This window comes from Numenius arquata, chromosome Z (assembly GCF_964106895.1).
Source record: "Numenius arquata chromosome Z, bNumArq3.hap1.1, whole genome shotgun sequence".
Taxonomy (NCBI): domain Eukaryota; kingdom Metazoa; phylum Chordata; class Aves; order Charadriiformes; family Scolopacidae; genus Numenius; species Numenius arquata.
The window spans coordinates 66,185,652-66,202,918 of record NC_133616.1 but is presented as its reverse complement, the minus strand read 5'-3'; positions in this window follow the sequence as shown (position 1 = coordinate 66,202,918).

The window sequence follows — 17,267 nt, the reverse complement described above, 5'->3', positions numbered from 1 at the left end:
AAAGGGGAATCTAGAGAAGACGGAGACAGGCTCTTCTCAGGCATGCACAGAAAAACAATGAGAAGCAATGGTGTTAATCTGCTGCAACAGGACTAACTGTCAAGCCAAATATAAAGAAAAATCTTTTTCCTATGAGAGAGGTTAAGCACACGAACAAGCTGCTCAGAGAAGGTGTGGAGGTACTTCAACTCCTCTTGACAGGCCCTAGGCAACCCTAGCACCTTTGAAGCAGGAGTTTGGACCAGACGACCTCCAGAGATCCTTTGAACTTAAATTATCCTACAATTATAATTAATTTAATAATTATACCTTTTTTAGATCAAATATTAATGGCCCTGGTAAATCTTCTGCAATGTGACCATTGTGCAAGTATGGGTATTATAAGGGATCTCAAAAGTAATCTATTCTATTCTCCTGCCACAGTCCAGGACCTGTTATACATTTTTCATTCTAGATAATTCTCAGATCTACCTGTAAAGACTAAGGGAAGAAACCCTTCTCCGTTATTATGTTGTTCTCCATTCATACAGATTTGCACAGCCACTCCAGCTAAAGTCCTCCACAGTTTTCATTGTTAACATTTGTTCCTGAAATCTAATCCATATTCTCTTTCTGTAATTTATCAGTGACTTGTCTGGCTAGAAAGGCAGACTCAGAATTTTGAGGAAGAAAACTGCCTTCAGGATGCTGCTTCTGCAATTACTGACATAGGACTAAAGAGGAATGTACAGAACTGCATTAAAAATAATAAAAAATCCCAACTCCACCCTCCATTCATTTTTCTAATGGAAAAAAAACAACTGAGTATTGACCTAATTTCCCATTAAAAAAACCTCCATTGCACTTTTTGCTGTTTTTCTATAAGCATATCCACTTAAAGCTTGTTTTCTTGGGATCCTTTTTGACATAGATGTGATAACTGTTGCCACAAACACATAGCATAGGATTCATTCTTTTCTCACTTAGAGGAAAGACATGTTGGAGGGGGTCCAGAGCAGAGCCACAAAAGTGATCAGGGATCTGGAACTTCTCTCTTATGAAGAAAGGCTGAGAGAGTTGGGGACGCTCAGCCTGGAGAAGAGAAGGCTCTTCAGTTCTTATGGGGGACAGATGTTTTAGTGGGGCCTGTTGCAACAGGACAAGGGATAATGGTTTTAAACTAAAAGAGGGTCTATTCAGACTAAATGTAAGGAAGAAATTTTTTACAATGAGGTTGGTGAAACACTGGAACAAGTTGCTCAGGCAGGTGGTAGATGCCTCATCCCTGGAAACATTCAAGGTCAAGTTGGATGGGGTTTTGAGCAACCTGATCTAGTTGAAGACATCCCTGCTTATTGGTGGGGGTGTTGGAGTAGATGACCTTTAAAGGTCTCTTCCAACCCAAACTATTCATTGATTCTATGATTGTATGAATTCAGAGACAAGACAAATGTTTAAAGTATGACACATAATTCTTCTCACCCTGTGGACCTTCTTTTGGCAATAAATAAGTATACTGTAACATGGTCTCTTGCTCTGAAGAGACTACTTTCTTTCCTAGTGGAAGTAGGAACCTTCCCCATCATCCACTTAATTGACAGCTGGAAGTGGTGCCTGACAGCTGAAGTGTTCAGAGTCTGAGACCAGTGTTAGCTCTATCGATAGGCTCCAGCTGAGTAGAGAAACACCACCACTCTCAACCCTTTCTGTCTAGCCAGAAAATGCTTACCTCATCTCTCAATAATTTAAGATAAATTTACAAGTGAACTCCTGCATCCGTCTTTTCAAGGTAGAGCATCAGCCCACATAGCTATGGAAAAGGCAGATGAAAGACTTTTTCCTTAGCTACTCTCAAGAACTGGTATGTCATCTGAAGGAAGTGTCTTACGTGTTTTCAGGTGTAAGGGCAGTCTAGGGTATTTCTTTATTGCCTCTTTTTTTTCCAGTATATCTTTTTTAATAGTCTGTATATTCACAGAACCATAGAATAGTTTGGAAGAGATCTTAAAGATCACCTAGTTCCAACTGCCTGCCATGGGAATGGACATCTTCCCCTAGACCAAGTTGCTCAAAGCCCCATCCAGCCTAGCCTTGAACATTTCCAGGGATGGGGCATCCACAACTTCTCTGGGCAACCTGTTCCAGTATCTCACCACCCTCAGGGTAAAGAATTTCTTCCTAATAGCTAATCTAAATCCACCCTCTTCCTGTTTAAAACTGTTACCCCTTGTCCTATCACTACACTTTCTGATAAAGAGTCCCTCCCTAGCTCTCCTGTAAGTCACATTTAGGTACTGGAAGTCTGCTTATAAGGTCTCCCTAGAGCCTTCTCTTCTCCAGGCTGAATTTCCTGATATTACTAAATTTACATTTTACAGATTGTCTGAAAGTGTGTGCTGGGTGGCAATACTTTCTAAAAGATATTCACTGCTCTTTCCATATTTACTCTAAAAAACCCTTGTGCCATAAAAGCCAGAGAAATGAAGGGACCCTCATTCTTGTTTCCCCTTTGTCCCTCTAAAAGTCAGAACTATCTATTAGTTAAGCTTCCATTTTCTCACCTCTGGTAGCAAACTCAGTCTAACTGGATTCATCAAAGCTTTTGCATAACTTCACAAGTTGTATGCATCTCATATGTTAGCATAAGTTCTTGTACTAAACTTCAAATTATCATTTCAGACCACTCATAGATCAACTGAGGCAAGGAGAAAACTTTGCTCTATTTTAAAGAGATGAAACAACTACATATCTAGAAATGACAGTTCAACATCTATGTATAGTAGGTGTCCTCTAAACAACTGTTGCAATATCTCTTAAAATTCTTTCATAAATAATTCATTTTAAACAGTTCCACCATGGAATAAAATAGAAGTTTACTAGAGGATTTATTTTCTCAAAACTCTTTATTACTGTTATTTTTACCAGTATCTTTGAAGATAACAGTAGCCTAAAACAGGAGCAGAGATGTTTTTGTGCAGTCTTGTGTTCACTGCTGAGAAGGAAGAAGAATATAGAATAAGCTGTAAGAACAGTTAAATATTTAAAATTTTAGCTATCTAACGTGGATCTTGCTCACAAACGACAGATGATTTTTATTTATTTAGTTAGCTATTAAGAGCAGAACTCCAATGAAGAAAGATATTTTTAATATGCAATACTCAAAGCCTTCCAAGTCTGGAAAGAATGAAATATGTGGAAGAATGAAAAACATCTTAAATAATTTAAGGAAAATCTACTGCAGATATATTTTTCTTAAACAAAAGACTGCAAAAATTTGAGTTTTTTTTCTCTACAGATGTCTTTAGCATTTCTGATAGACAGCAGTTGGATCTTATTTGGAATAGTGAAGCTCTCAACCTACCTGTAAACGAGGCACAGCATTAGGTATGGTAATAGGAACTTCACTGTTCTCCCATGTACACTTACCCCTTTACACTGACCTAAACTGACCCTGTATCCTTAACTAAAAGCAGCAAAGCAGACTGCCTGAAATAATTTTTGAGCAGTGAATTCAACTGAAATTTGACTCCAGATCATAAGTCAAACTGCTTTCAGATGGAAATGCCTTTTATCCTAAAGCTTTTACCAATGCTTTCAAGTAATTTTGACTTAAAAGAAACCAGACCCTACAAGTACACACTTTTTTTACTGGAGTCTCATTTTTCCTCCCACAATTTCAATCACATTTTTTCTCAAGTCAGAACAAAAGACTAATGTAAGGAGAAGCCAAAGCAAAGTACTAAACTATATGTCTTCTCATCTTATCTCCATAAAGGTGCTGTGCTCCCTGGAGCTCTCATGCTTTCCAGCTTGTAAAACCCGTTATATAAGAGATAGGTGGGTCTAGCTTTCTATTGCTCACAGATTTAGACTTACTATGTATGAGCTGCTAGAAAATGCCCAGTTTTGACCATTCATTCCAAATTTCCAAATGAAAGTTGTCTATGTCACCAACTTCTCTCCTTTTACAGGAGAAGAAACAGATAAAGGACACATGGTGAGTAGGTTTTGCACAAGTTTTATCTTCCCAGATGTTTCTCTGCCTAGGTCTTCAGGACACAGGAAATTGCATCCAATATTTCTGTGTTTCTGAGGGAAGGAGTCCTAAGCCTCCCACTATTTTCATAGCAGTACAGGCTGTGTTCTGGACTCTAAGGACATCAAAAACACCAGACACGAGCTTCTGGAGAAATGTATGTACAAATGCTTATTAAGTTGATAGGATAAGGTGCTGCTAGAAAGTGCAAACTTCTTTTAAAAATACTTTTAATTCCTTCTCCTCTTGTCTTCCCTTCTTTCATTTTTATTATCACTGCTTGACATAATTAGCAGGAAAAAAATGCCTTACAAGGTGACACCAAACATCTATCATGTCCAGTAACTCTTCTCTGAGAGTGCCCAATAAGGAACGCTTAAGGAGAAGTTTAAGAGATTATTACAAAACAAAATTTCTCAAAAATCTCTCCCATTCTCCATGATTTTTAGCTCCAGGACCTCCTGAGCCAAAGGTCACATCTCTGTGTTTAACCACAAATGCCAGATTTTTTCCCATTTATCATGCAATTACTTTTTGAACCTTTATAAACTTCAAGCATTCTTCTTGGAAAGAACTTCATACAGTTCCTGAAAAACTATCTATCTCCTCTCTTTATTTTGAATGTACTCTCTGCTACTTCATTTGATGACCCCTTATGTTCATACTGGGAGAAGAAATAGTCACTCTTCACTCACTTTTTCCATACCACAACCTTGTCATGGAGTCATTAATGTAGTAATCTCCTCCAGTTTTCCCCACTCCCTCAGCAGAGATTTTTCTGAGCTCAGGAATAATAGTCCTTACTTGGAAATCACTTCAAACCTTTGATGATACAACACCTAATTACTATGTAGTGCTCAAAATCTATGGCAAACACTTCCTCTAATTTTGGCTTATTTAACTAGAACCACTACTACCTGTTATACCCTTCACAAATAGTATAAATTAACTAGAAACAATTTTTAAAACACCTCCATTTACATTTTGTAGATGCAGAAAGCACATAGTGAACGGTAAGACGGCAGTGCAACACAGCATATCAGAATGTTACCCAGTGAGCCTCCTCTTAAACCGAGTCATCACTACCACTAGAGGCTACAGAGCTCTCTAAAGGCATAGATTTCACCCTAGTCTGTCATTCTTTCTCTAAAATTAATAAAGCGATAAAGGGAGACAAATTATTTTCAAGGACATTTTACACCCACTTGTCCCATAGCTGAATGAAAACTATTCATGTCTATTATTGATTAAGAAATAGTTTATCATTATACTAATGAATCTTTTACCTGTCACTGTTGAATCAGAATTACTTTAAATAGGCACAAAAGGGACACCTATGGAAAAAGTCTGAGAGCATATTAACTCACACAGGAAAAACCATGGGTATTCTATGAAGGTTTAAAGTTCATTCTAAAGGCAGACAGTCCAAGGGGAGAGGGGGAATTTACTATTGTTTTAATTTTTAGTAAATTATTCTAGGCCTCTTGAATCAAAAACTTGATATTTACATTTGATTTTCTTTTCAAAGGGCACGAATAGCACAGTCTAGACTTATTATACTTTGATATATAGTTGCTATAGCAACATATGTAAATTATTAATCTTTGTATATGAAATATCTCCAAAGGACAGATTACCTTTGTGTTAAAAATGCAGATAGTTTTAAATATTTCCCTGTGATGAAGTAGAGTGCTTATAAAACAACAAATGTAGTCAAGAAAATTAGGACTCCTTAAATGTCTCGTAGGTGCCCCAGAACTGGAAGCTAATCTGAAGCCAAAAATTCAATTAATAGCAACAACATATGAAATTCTATATAATATTTTAAATGGTTAAGTATCTTGACTTTATGTTTTTACCTAGAAATGTCTGTTCCACTCTCACAAGCAACATGAATATGTATAAAGCAATGGGGTGCAGGACCCAAGAAGTGCACACAGCTGTGCAACATGAATGGAAGAGACCACACTTGCGTGCACTACAGAGCGATGAACTCCCTGCAAATGTGGTTGCACCACCAAAATATTTTGGTTGTCTATGGAGGAGGAAGGGATTTCTTAAATCATGATGGTAGCCTTCTGGAAGTTATGAAATTTCTGCATTATCTTGTGAGGTCGCTTGGAAAACTGTCTGCATATTTTAGCTCTAGGTATTGTCTTTCCTTTAGAAGACATTACAAGTTCTAGACAGAGCACAGTGTCTCTGCTTTAATGCATGCCAAGTTAACCAGGAGATCTTCAAACACACTAGTACAATTTGAGACACTTTCACTGAAAAACAAGAGGCTGGGGAAATTTTCCAATATATATATTCTGTCATATAAACAAATTCTATTCTATAAAAAGCACTGAGAAATAAAGAAAGAAGGTCCCATATTAAGACATTTTCAGAAATCACAAAAACCCCAGCATGCCACTTTTGCACAGTTTTGGGCACGTTGTAAGTTAACATTTGCTAGCAATGTTGGTAGGTTTCTTTTCTTAGGAAAGGTGTTGGCTGAGAATAAGAAAGAAACCTGATAGAGTAACCTAGTCGTATTTGACTATAGTTATAAAGTTGGTTCCTACTCAGTAACTTAGGAAATTAAAAACACTAAATCTAGGATTTTCTCCAGTGGGACTTAATCCGGTCCAATTTATTAGTTGAGGATTTATAAAGGCTTTTCTGAAAGGAATGGGGAAACGTCAGCTACAATTTCTTACTAGAGTTGCACTGAATCTATTAACCTTGCCTAGAGAATATAATGTTACAGTTATCTCATTTACAATGTTATTGTATATGATTTATGGCTATGGCATCAAATCTCAAACTAGGTTTTGTATTTTTAGAAAAATTTACATGTCTATCTTATAAATTATTTTTTTCTCATGCAGGAAAAAATATTAAAAAGTGATTTACAATACTCCAACTTCATGGAAAATATAATATAAGGAGACCAGAAATGGGAAAAAAAATATTACAAAATCTTCAGATATCAATGAATTTCTGCAGCTAGGCTAATGTTTCTCCTCTCTAATGAAACAGTATGAAGCATGAATTACATTTAGTTACTCTGAACCTAAATAGATACTGAGAGTCTCTGGTGGAGGCAAGCATAAAGGGAGAAGACTTTTGTGCAAAACAAAACATAACACTGGGAAACCACTCTGGAAACCACTACCTCCCATAGCTTTCTTCAGAGAAGAAATTCAGAAGTTGTTCACAAATTTATTAAATGTCTACAAACTGAAAAAAAAAAGAGGGCAGAAAAAGAAGTATAGCTTGTATGTCTGCCATATATGACCTAGAAAATATTTTGAAGTTCCCTGTATTTTTTGTGACTTTCAAAAGCTTGAAACAACTGAGATAAGTTTTAATTTTAAATGATACTTCCTTGTCATTTTCCTGTTCTTTGTATTTCCCAGTTTTGTGCTTGTTTTTCATTCTAAGTCAAGCCCAAACCACATGCAGAACCCCAATGAATCAGAACTGCTTCTGAACATGTGTTACTGTTTCCATGCCATTGCCAGGCATAGAGAGAGTACAAAAATATTCAGGGGATGATCCCCACCCTGTCAGGAATGAATATATTGAGTTCCTGCATAATACAGCCCACAGATAACACAAAGGGTATCTTCTAAAATGGCGTGTGAGAAGTACTACTGTGTGGATTCTTCAGTAACAAAACACATCTTGCTTCTGTTTCTCTGGCACAGAGATTTATGATAAATCTTTTAATAGCATGTTTTCCGCTCTAACCTTATAATCAGTATAGGTGACATTAGACTTCAATACCTAAACTGACTAATTTACAATGGAATGACTGTGGCCCAGTGAAGAACTATAGATGTCACATATCTATGTTTCTGTAAGGCCTTTGACATGTTCCCCCACAACATTCTTGCTGCTGAAATGGAGAGGTATGGGTTTGATGGATGGACAATTCCAATAAGGAATTGGATGATGGCTGCCTCCAAAGACTTACTGTCAATGGTTCAATGTCCAAGCAGAAACCGGTAACAAGTGGTGTCCCTCAAGGATCCCTGCTGGCACCAATACTGTTTAATATCTTCATCAGCAACATAGGCAGTGGGATTGAGTGGTCCCTCAGCAACTTTGCAAATAACACCAAGATGAGTGGTGCAGTTCATTCACTAGAGGGAAAGGATGCCATCAAGAGGGACCTTGACAGGCTTGAGAATTGGGTCCATGCAAATATCATGAAGTTCAACAAGGCCAAGTGCAAGTTCCTGCACCTGGGTTGACACAATGTCCCGTATCAATACAGGCTGGAGGATGAAGGGCTTGAGAGCAGGCCTGTAGAAAATGACTTGGGGATCCTGGCCGATAAAAAATTGGATATGAGCAGGCAATGTGCGTTCGCTGCCCAGAAAGCCAACCTTATCCTTGGCTGCATCAAAAGAAGTGTGGCCAGCAGGTTGAGAGAGGTGGTTCTGCCCTTCTGCTCCACCCTGGTGAGACCCCATCTGGAGTATTGTGTCCATCTCTGGAGCCCCCAGCAGAAGATAGATATGGACCTGTTAGAGTTGGCCCAGAGGAGGGCCTCAAAATTGATGAGAAGGCTGGAACACCTGTCCTGTAAGGAAAGGCTGAGAGAGCTGGGGTTGTTTAGCCCGGAGGCTCTGGGGAGACCTTATTGCAGCCTTTCAGTATATAGAGAGGGCTTATAAGAAACATGGAGAGGGACTTTTTAGCAAGGCCTGTAGTGACAGAACAAGCAGCAATAGTTTTAAACTGAAAGAGGGTAGGTGTAGATTGGATACAAGGAAGAAATTTTTTTACAAAAAGAGTGGTGAGGCACTGGCACAGATTGCCCAAGGAAGCTGTGGAAGCACTTCCCATCCCTGGAAGTGTTCGAGGCCAGGCTGGATGGGGCTTTGAGCAACCTGGTCTAGTGGGAGGTGTCCCAGCCCATAGGAGGGAGGTTGGATTAGATGATCTTTAAAGGTGCCTTCCAATTCAAATCATTATGTGATTTTATGAACCACTTCAGATTTATGTAAACATTTTGGGTTTGCAACCCTGATGCTCTGAGATGAACTAGCAATGTGCCGTCACTGTTTGTGTACAAGTAGAGTACTGACTTAACTATGTACTCTAGCTGGTTTTTGCTTTAATCACAGTTGAAATTGTGTTTTAGAATTCTAGTACTAGGAACCTCAGAAAAGTCTGAACTGAGATCTCAAAGAATCCTGTCTCTCCTCTCAAGTATCAGGTACTACATATCAGATAAAAACCCTCTGATGCAATGTTTTGTCCCAGAGTGGTTGCAATGTGTTATCCCAGACTTAGTGCAATGTAAACATTCCTGGTTTTTAAGGATTATTCCACATTTCTTCAAGCAAAAGTAATAGTTTTTTTCCATTCAAGTTCTTGAATATATGTAGGATTAATGTAGCACTGTGTGAGTCATTTAGAATTGTAAGGTACAGTAATTTGATTAACTGCAGACAGGCCTAGTTTTGATTCATGTATGTCATTTCCCTTTGGAAGACTGAAGTAGTTAAAATTTGGATTGCATTAGTTCAAATTTTCCAGCTAGCTCAATATAAACTATTATTTGTCAAACAGTGACAGTAGCAAAAAGAGTGGTTTTTCTTCTCTTTTAAGGGTAACAAATGCAAGAAGATTCTCTCATAACTTGTTCATCTGCTAGTGTACTTCTATTTCCCTTACTGAACACTTGCATGCATGCAGAAACACATGCTAATAAAATACATTAGAAATACCTGATCATTCCCCATTTTGCTATTAAAAAGACAAATCTATGTGGTGATCCAAGTAATTTAACTACTTAGTTTCTCCCATCTTATTACTCTCTTCTCAGCTCTACAATTCTTCCTTTGCAGTCAGGCAAACTTTAGCTTTGATCTTGCTTTGAACCAACATCTACCTAATCAAAGAGTTGAAAGGCATAAATATCATTAAGTGTATTCGTAAAATGAGAAGTCAGTGACGATATGAAAAAGTAATGCTTATGATATGTACCAGAACAATAAATTAAGAGATCTTGAGTCACTGACTGCCAGCCCTTGAGGTCTGTTGTATATGCAAGGACTCCAAACCATTCAAGAATGCAGCAGTCTCTTGGCATGCAAAACCTCTGCAAGACAGCATGCTTGGGAGTAATGGCATGCAAGAATTTAGATACCACTTTCTGAGACACCATTTAACTAAATAGTTCATGCACAATGACTAGAGGGTAATGGCAGATCTGCAAGAGAATTTTTCCATGCACAGGTCCGTAATGTTTTGGTTTCATCTGGTCCTGATCAAGACCCATAAACAGCTATCAGACAAACTTGAGTATGAGTCCTGTACAGATGTCCATGCACTTCACAGACCAATATTTTCTATTGGTCAGGCTATCATCATCAATGGTAGGAGATGAGCTTATCGATGAACATCTGGATGAAGACAAACACCAGCAAGATGGAGATGGCGCTGACAGACAACGAAATAAAACAGCTGTTAAAAAATTCCAGCCTGTCATAGGTCTCCTTTCACTGACAGATTACATCCAGCTTAAAATCTAAAAATGGTCTTAAATGCCTTCTCAAGACAAGGCTTTTGCTTAGTAATATGAGCTTCATGCTACCTATGATTACCTAGAAAATTCAGCTCTTCCTGATGTCATAGATCACCATACTCAAGACTGCTGGCCATATCTTTGCAATGGGCTAAGGAAAAAGATTTAGTTGTGGTAGCAGATTTGCTTTTTCATTCTTTCTCTTTCACTGAGGTTCAAGGGAATAGAGTTATGAGACTCACATCTACAAATACTTTTAGTCACTCAGGACTTATCGCCGCCATCATCTTCTGCCAGCCTGTAATCTCATCCACAATTTTGCTGAGTGACGAGCAATTAAAATATTCATTTTTTTATATACCTTTAAAATTCATAAAAGCCACAAGTTATAAGTATTAGCACCTGCAATATGGAGTTACGATGACCTTGATAAAATGCAGTGAAAAATGAGTGAGCAATATCTGAGGGTTGAAAGATGAATTACTAGTCAGTTGCACTCAATAAAGATATTTTAAGTTCCCCAGTTGTGAACATTGAAATAAAATGTGGCAAACAGTAAAGTCAGGTAATAGTTTTGATAGCACTCACTAACTCTACATTCTCTGACTTGAAGCATTTTATCCCAGAGGATTTTTTTGATACAGAAAAGAATGTTTACCAATAAATCAGCATTTAATATCTAAAGAGAAAAGATTTCACAACCAAGTATGTATTGTACTAGGTACCAGACAATCTATAGAAAGGAATATAGTTCACTGGAAAATACTGATACTAGCCTATCAAATGGTCTATCTTGAATGTTCTCCCTCAATGATATAAAACCAGAAAATCTAATTACTTCAGAAAAAAAACCCAGCTGCAGTTCTATTAACCAGGTTATTCCTATGAAAATATTACAACACAACAGAAACAACCACAGAGCAACTAACGGTTATGCCACAAAAGCTCAAACCTCCTAGTTCAAGATTACCCCTATGTTCCAGGATCATGGGAGTGTGAGCAGACTGGACAGTCACACCTCTGCCATCATCATCTGAAAACAATACTAACAAAAAATCCTCACCATTTCACTTCAGAGAATAATTGTGACTGAAATTGCTGAAGACCAATGAGCTCACGAATACACAAATGTCAAACTTGGAGTTTACCCATTAGAGACATAACAGCTACCTAAGAAATTAAATATTGGGACTTCAGTGCCTTTCTCAATCACACATGCATACAAATCAGGCATTTTGAGTTGGGGCAACAGTAAAATTCTAATTAATGTTTGAATGCAATAACCAAAAGAATTTAATTTCTATCACTTTGAAATCTTTCTTCTTCTTCCTCATGCAAATGATCAAGACAGTGTCTCTTACAGTCTTGCCACATTCTACACTGTGAATCCTGCAGAAATAGTCACCACAGCCAAGCTGCACCTTCTTATATTTGTTCCTTCTATAATTGCTGATATTTATTACTATAAAATCCTTGAGTTTTCTTTTGAAATACTTTCTCTCATTATTTTACCCATCATCTCACAATAGCACTCTATAGGTATTCACATCGCACAGTTCTGGGGACCTGACTTTCAGCCCAGTAAACACAAGGCCAGAGGTTTCAGCTGTAGTTAATGGTGGGAACAAAGCTCTTAAGCATTGGAACAGGCTGCCCAGGGAAGTGGCTGAGTCACCATCCCTGAGGGGATTTAAAAGACAGGTAGATACAGAGCTTAGAGATATGGTTTAGTGATGGTTTTTGTCACTGTTAGGTTAATGGTTGGACTGGGTGGTCTGAAAAGTCCCTTTCAACCTAGGCAATTCTATGATTCTATGACAGGGCAATGTAACATACTTCAGCTCCTGCTCCAAACCTTAGCTTGACAGTGACCTAGAGAATGAGTCCTAAAACTTAATGGTCTGAACAACCTCAAAACATACATTTCTCTTGTTCAGGTTATCTCTACAGGTTATCTCTATCTCTGTTGTCTATACAGTTAACAAAAACTAAAAACAAACACATATTTGCACTTGATGTTACAAATATACTCTCTGGACTATTTTACCATAGCAAGAAAAAGTTTACAGTGACCTTTTCTTCAGTTGACCTTCTTCATCTGCTTAAGGTTCTGAAAATCATTCCAAGATCAAGCTTTTCCTGGTCTAGTGCTGTTATGACATAGTAAAACAAAATAGAAATGAAGTATTAAGATGTATTGGCACCATAAAAAATTTTAAAAAAATAAATCATGGTTTTATTATAATAAAGTTGAATGTCATGGGAACTCTTGCTTTTGTCTGTGCAAAAGTCTTGGGGGGAAAAATATGCTCATGGATTAATGTTTCAGCTTTTAAAACTGCAAAAGTCTCTGTCAGAATTAAAAGTGTCTTGAAGGGGAAATGTCACTGATGTGCTGTACTTGTGATAACTTGTTTTTTGTAGCAATAACTTACCCTACTAGAGCTGAATTTTAGAACAGCTGCTTTAGAGATATCTCTTTCTTTTGTAATTCTGAAATGAAACACCAGAATCCCCACTACACTGAATGGGATCATTTATGGCATTTTTTTTTCTTTTTTTTTTTTTGTGAATCCATATTTTAGTATTTATTATAATCACACATTTTGGGCATACATTCGTTAGGCACAGTTCTGAGGCATTAAAAAAAGCAAACTAAGGATCCTCACACATGTTTTTCATGACTTTCCATCCACCATGCTCAAAAGTGTATTTAATCGTAGATAGAAGAGGTGAAATGCAGTTTAGTTTATCTGGGCTTGGATTGTCCCTCATGAATTTCCTCAAATTCTTTATCTACGTAGCCTATTTTTTTCAGTATCAGCAACTATGGTGCTTCAATGCTGACCTCAGAAGATTACAACAGACTTTATCTGGCTCTCTCACTCTTTGCCTGAAAGTCCATTTTCCAGTTCAGATTTTCACATTCTGGCACTGTGTTTAAGAATTCCTCCCTTCCTTCTCACCAGCAGCCTTGTGACACTCTTTAATCCATGTTTCCCTCTACACATTTTTTGTTCTGTCCCTGTTTCTTCAAATGTCAGTTCTCCAAACCCTTTCACATCATGCTTTCAAATTACCTCCAGTTTATTGACATCTCGTTTAAGTATTTTCTTTATATGATGTGCATAAAGTATACTGTAGAAGCAAATTAAAAGAAAAAGATGAATAGGAACTACCAATAGCCTTTAACGCTCATTTCTTCTCTCCCTTCTAACATCCTTGCTTAAGATATAAAATTCTGTAAAAACAGCAGTTCGAAAAGCTAGCAGCAGGATTCACAACTGTTCAGACGTATAAAGGTAAGTTCTTAATATACATTTTACTTGAAGTCAAATTTACAAACCTAATAAGGTGATGGCAGGGGACACTAATATCTCCTTTGCTCCTACTCCTTCCCACCGGCCACCAGGGCAGGGAAGGTGCAGTAGCCAGGAGATGGAGCTTTTTCTAAATTATACTTCCAGGACTCAAGCCCACTCTTATTGAGTGTCCTGACTAAGCATATTCTTGCCATTATGTGCATCCTTTAGTCACTTGATACTGCTTGATGTGCGTGTGTCCCTGGAAAGTGTTTTATTTTGGGGGGCCTTTCCCTCTCTACCCTCCAGAAAAGACTATTTAATCCACCTACAATTAAGCACAGATTTTCAGCTCTTTTTTTCTCCTTTAATGTCATTTTGGACTCACAAATTAGGTGTCCCTGTGCGTAGAAGACCATACCTTCTCCCTCAGTGACAGCAAAGTTCAGCCCAAAACACAGCTGTCACTGCCAGGTTTTTGTGAAAATAAAACGAATGTTTCCTCTCACACTTGGTTTTTCTGTAATTGCTATAACTATCAAACTCTCACCTGAGAAACACGAGACCGAAATTTAATTGTCACTTCAGCATGAGGAATTTAAACCCATACCACATATGCCCAGTTGACTGTCCTAATAAGCAGAATATGCTGGTTTGTGCAGAAAAGGGTACAAGATTGATGAAATCAGAGAAAGAAGGAAGACAGGAAAACGCTTCACTCCTCAGTGCAGGGATGAAGGCAGCTTGCTAGGATGAGAATCCTGAATTTTTACCTCTCTTCCAGAAAGAGATCATGATTTTACATTAAAGAAACAGTACACAAAGCGCATTTAATGTCCTGTTAGTGTCCCGTTTCCTCACCCTGAAAAACCCTTGACCCTCTTTCTGCAAAGAAGCTGAAAGAGAAATCCATGCAGATGTCGCTGTAATACAATTTGTCTGCAAGCAGAAGGTGGCTTCTATAACCAGTTACCCTTGAATATTCTCACTCCAGATTGAGTCAAACTTGAGCTGTTGTATGTCATTTGGGTCCCATTTTAAAAATTCTTATTGAGCAGAGCAAATGCTGAAACAAGAAAATTGTAAAAGAATTTCTTTAGAATTTAAAAAGACTTAAACCTCGTGATAACATCAGTATATTTTCAGAATTACTTCAATAAGATTGGCCTTCTTGACAATATCAGTTACATCTGTTAATGTCAGATACTTAAAATCAGTCCTTAGACCTTAGGCTCTAGCCAATTTCCTTAGAAAATGAGGAAAAAATGGCAAATATATGTTTAGCCATTTACAAGCGAAGGATGCAACTCTGGCCTCCAGAGTATGGTGCTCATCTAAAACGAATAAATAAATAAAGCAGGTACTCACAGGGTACATATTGACTTTTGTTCTTTGCTTTGATTATACCAGTCTCCTAAAAATCTCATTCCATGAGATCAAAGGTGTCTTGTCTTAAAACACAACAGGACTCTCCAAAATGAGCATTTTGTTACAAAATGCTTAGGTAAATAAACAGAATGTAAGGCAAACGATGTGCATAAAGCTACAATGAACAACAGAAGGAATAAATTACACTCGTGTCCTTGTATGTGTAACCAATAGGTAGCTGTCTGGCTACATTAATTTTTACACTTGTTTTAGCTAAATCTGAGATGCTAATGCAAAAGCTAATACTAAAGGAAATGTACCTGTGGCATTCAATGGAGAGCTCAAAATCCCGTAAGAAACAGATGAGAAGCACATGAAATGGCAAGAGGCAAAACTGCTTGTAACAATGTTGCAGAGTGGTTATCTGAAACAGTATTTTGGTCCACTTCCTATGTTTTAATAGAAAACATAATTTGATGTCAATTGCAAATATGAAATAAGGGAGGAGCTAGAAAACGTCATGACATATGTAAGCAGCTTCTTGTCACATGTCAGAGTGTTTCAGCAGAGTATTCTGTTAATTCCTTTACTCTGCCCTCAAAAGTACAACACTGAGCAAGACACACATTACAACCGATTGTTAAGCATTTTACTGGTAGTCCTTCCAATTTTCTTTACTTCTGATCACATTTTTCACAGGGTAAAGTATCTTAACAAATACAGTTTCTAAAGGAATGGTTTGTTTGGAGAACTGCACATGAAAAAAAACCAATAAACCCCAAGTGGAAAAAGCAAAATCTAAACATTTTCAATTTCTGTGAGTACCACATTTTTTGAAAAAATCTTTTCAACTCTCTAAATTCCAAGTTGTTGTTTCATAAGAACCTGAAGTGTTTGGCAGTATTACTTTTATAAAATGTCAAGCATCCATAGGATCTAAAACCAATGAAAAATTTCCTTGAAAAATCAAATTAAAATGATGATGCAAGTTTAAAATTTTCCTCTATTTTTATTTTTTTCAATAGAAGTTCTAACCTAGAGCACTAAAGCTTCTGTGAGACAAGGGTCAGGAAAATCTGTTCATGAAACAAGATTTTCTTTTACCTTACAGGTTTTAAGATAAGTTTCATCCACTAAAATATCAAGAACATTTCTAAGTTAAATCCTCTCCTGCGAATTTGCATCCAGTCTCTCTTTTAATCTTTCCTTTTTGTGGAAAGTAGAGTGGGTATCCATCCATCTGTCTGTCTGTCTATCTGTCTTTCCATCTGTATTTTGTATGTGTGAGATTGTGTGTACGTAAATATGTTATACAGTGGGTGCACACCTGCATTGTTCCTCCCCCCTAAGTACGGGGAGCCAAACTTGATGTCAGTAGTAAAAAGTTGGAAAGCAGCAACATAAATACTTGTTAGAAGCCAGACAATATAATTCAGAAATACAGCTTTCTCTGCCAAACAGCTGGAAATTTTTTGGCTATTTCCCATTTTAAAATTACTTTCCTCAAACTGTTCCGTGTCGGAGGAGATGACTATCATGCTCTCCCACCCATGCTAAATCTTAATACTGACATCTCATATAGTAAACTAACAGAACCAAAAGGATTTCCTGGTTTCACTTTAACTCCTTGTTGTTGGCGTTAAAACATATACACTAATGATGCAATTTAAATAAAGTGAGCACTGACATTTTCCACGATTTGGCTCGTATTTGAAGGATTCTATTAGAGTTCATTAAAAAAAAAAAATACGGAAGAAGATTTTCTGTCAGGTAGCACTAAGGTTCAGATAATATAAAACTCCTTGGTTTTGTACACTGTAGTACAGGGTGATACTGGAAAACCACAGATATTGGTTTAGACATCTTAAATGGCAGACATGTCATTACAATAGTACTGAATGGTGATGCATGTCATTAAAAGAAGCTGTTGCATGACATGTCTTTCAATTATTTAGATGCACTGGAAATACTGCAGGAATTTCTTTTAAATAGTGTAAAGCTAATGGCATGCCAATCAAATTCAACAGAATGTCACAGAAATGCAGATGGCAAG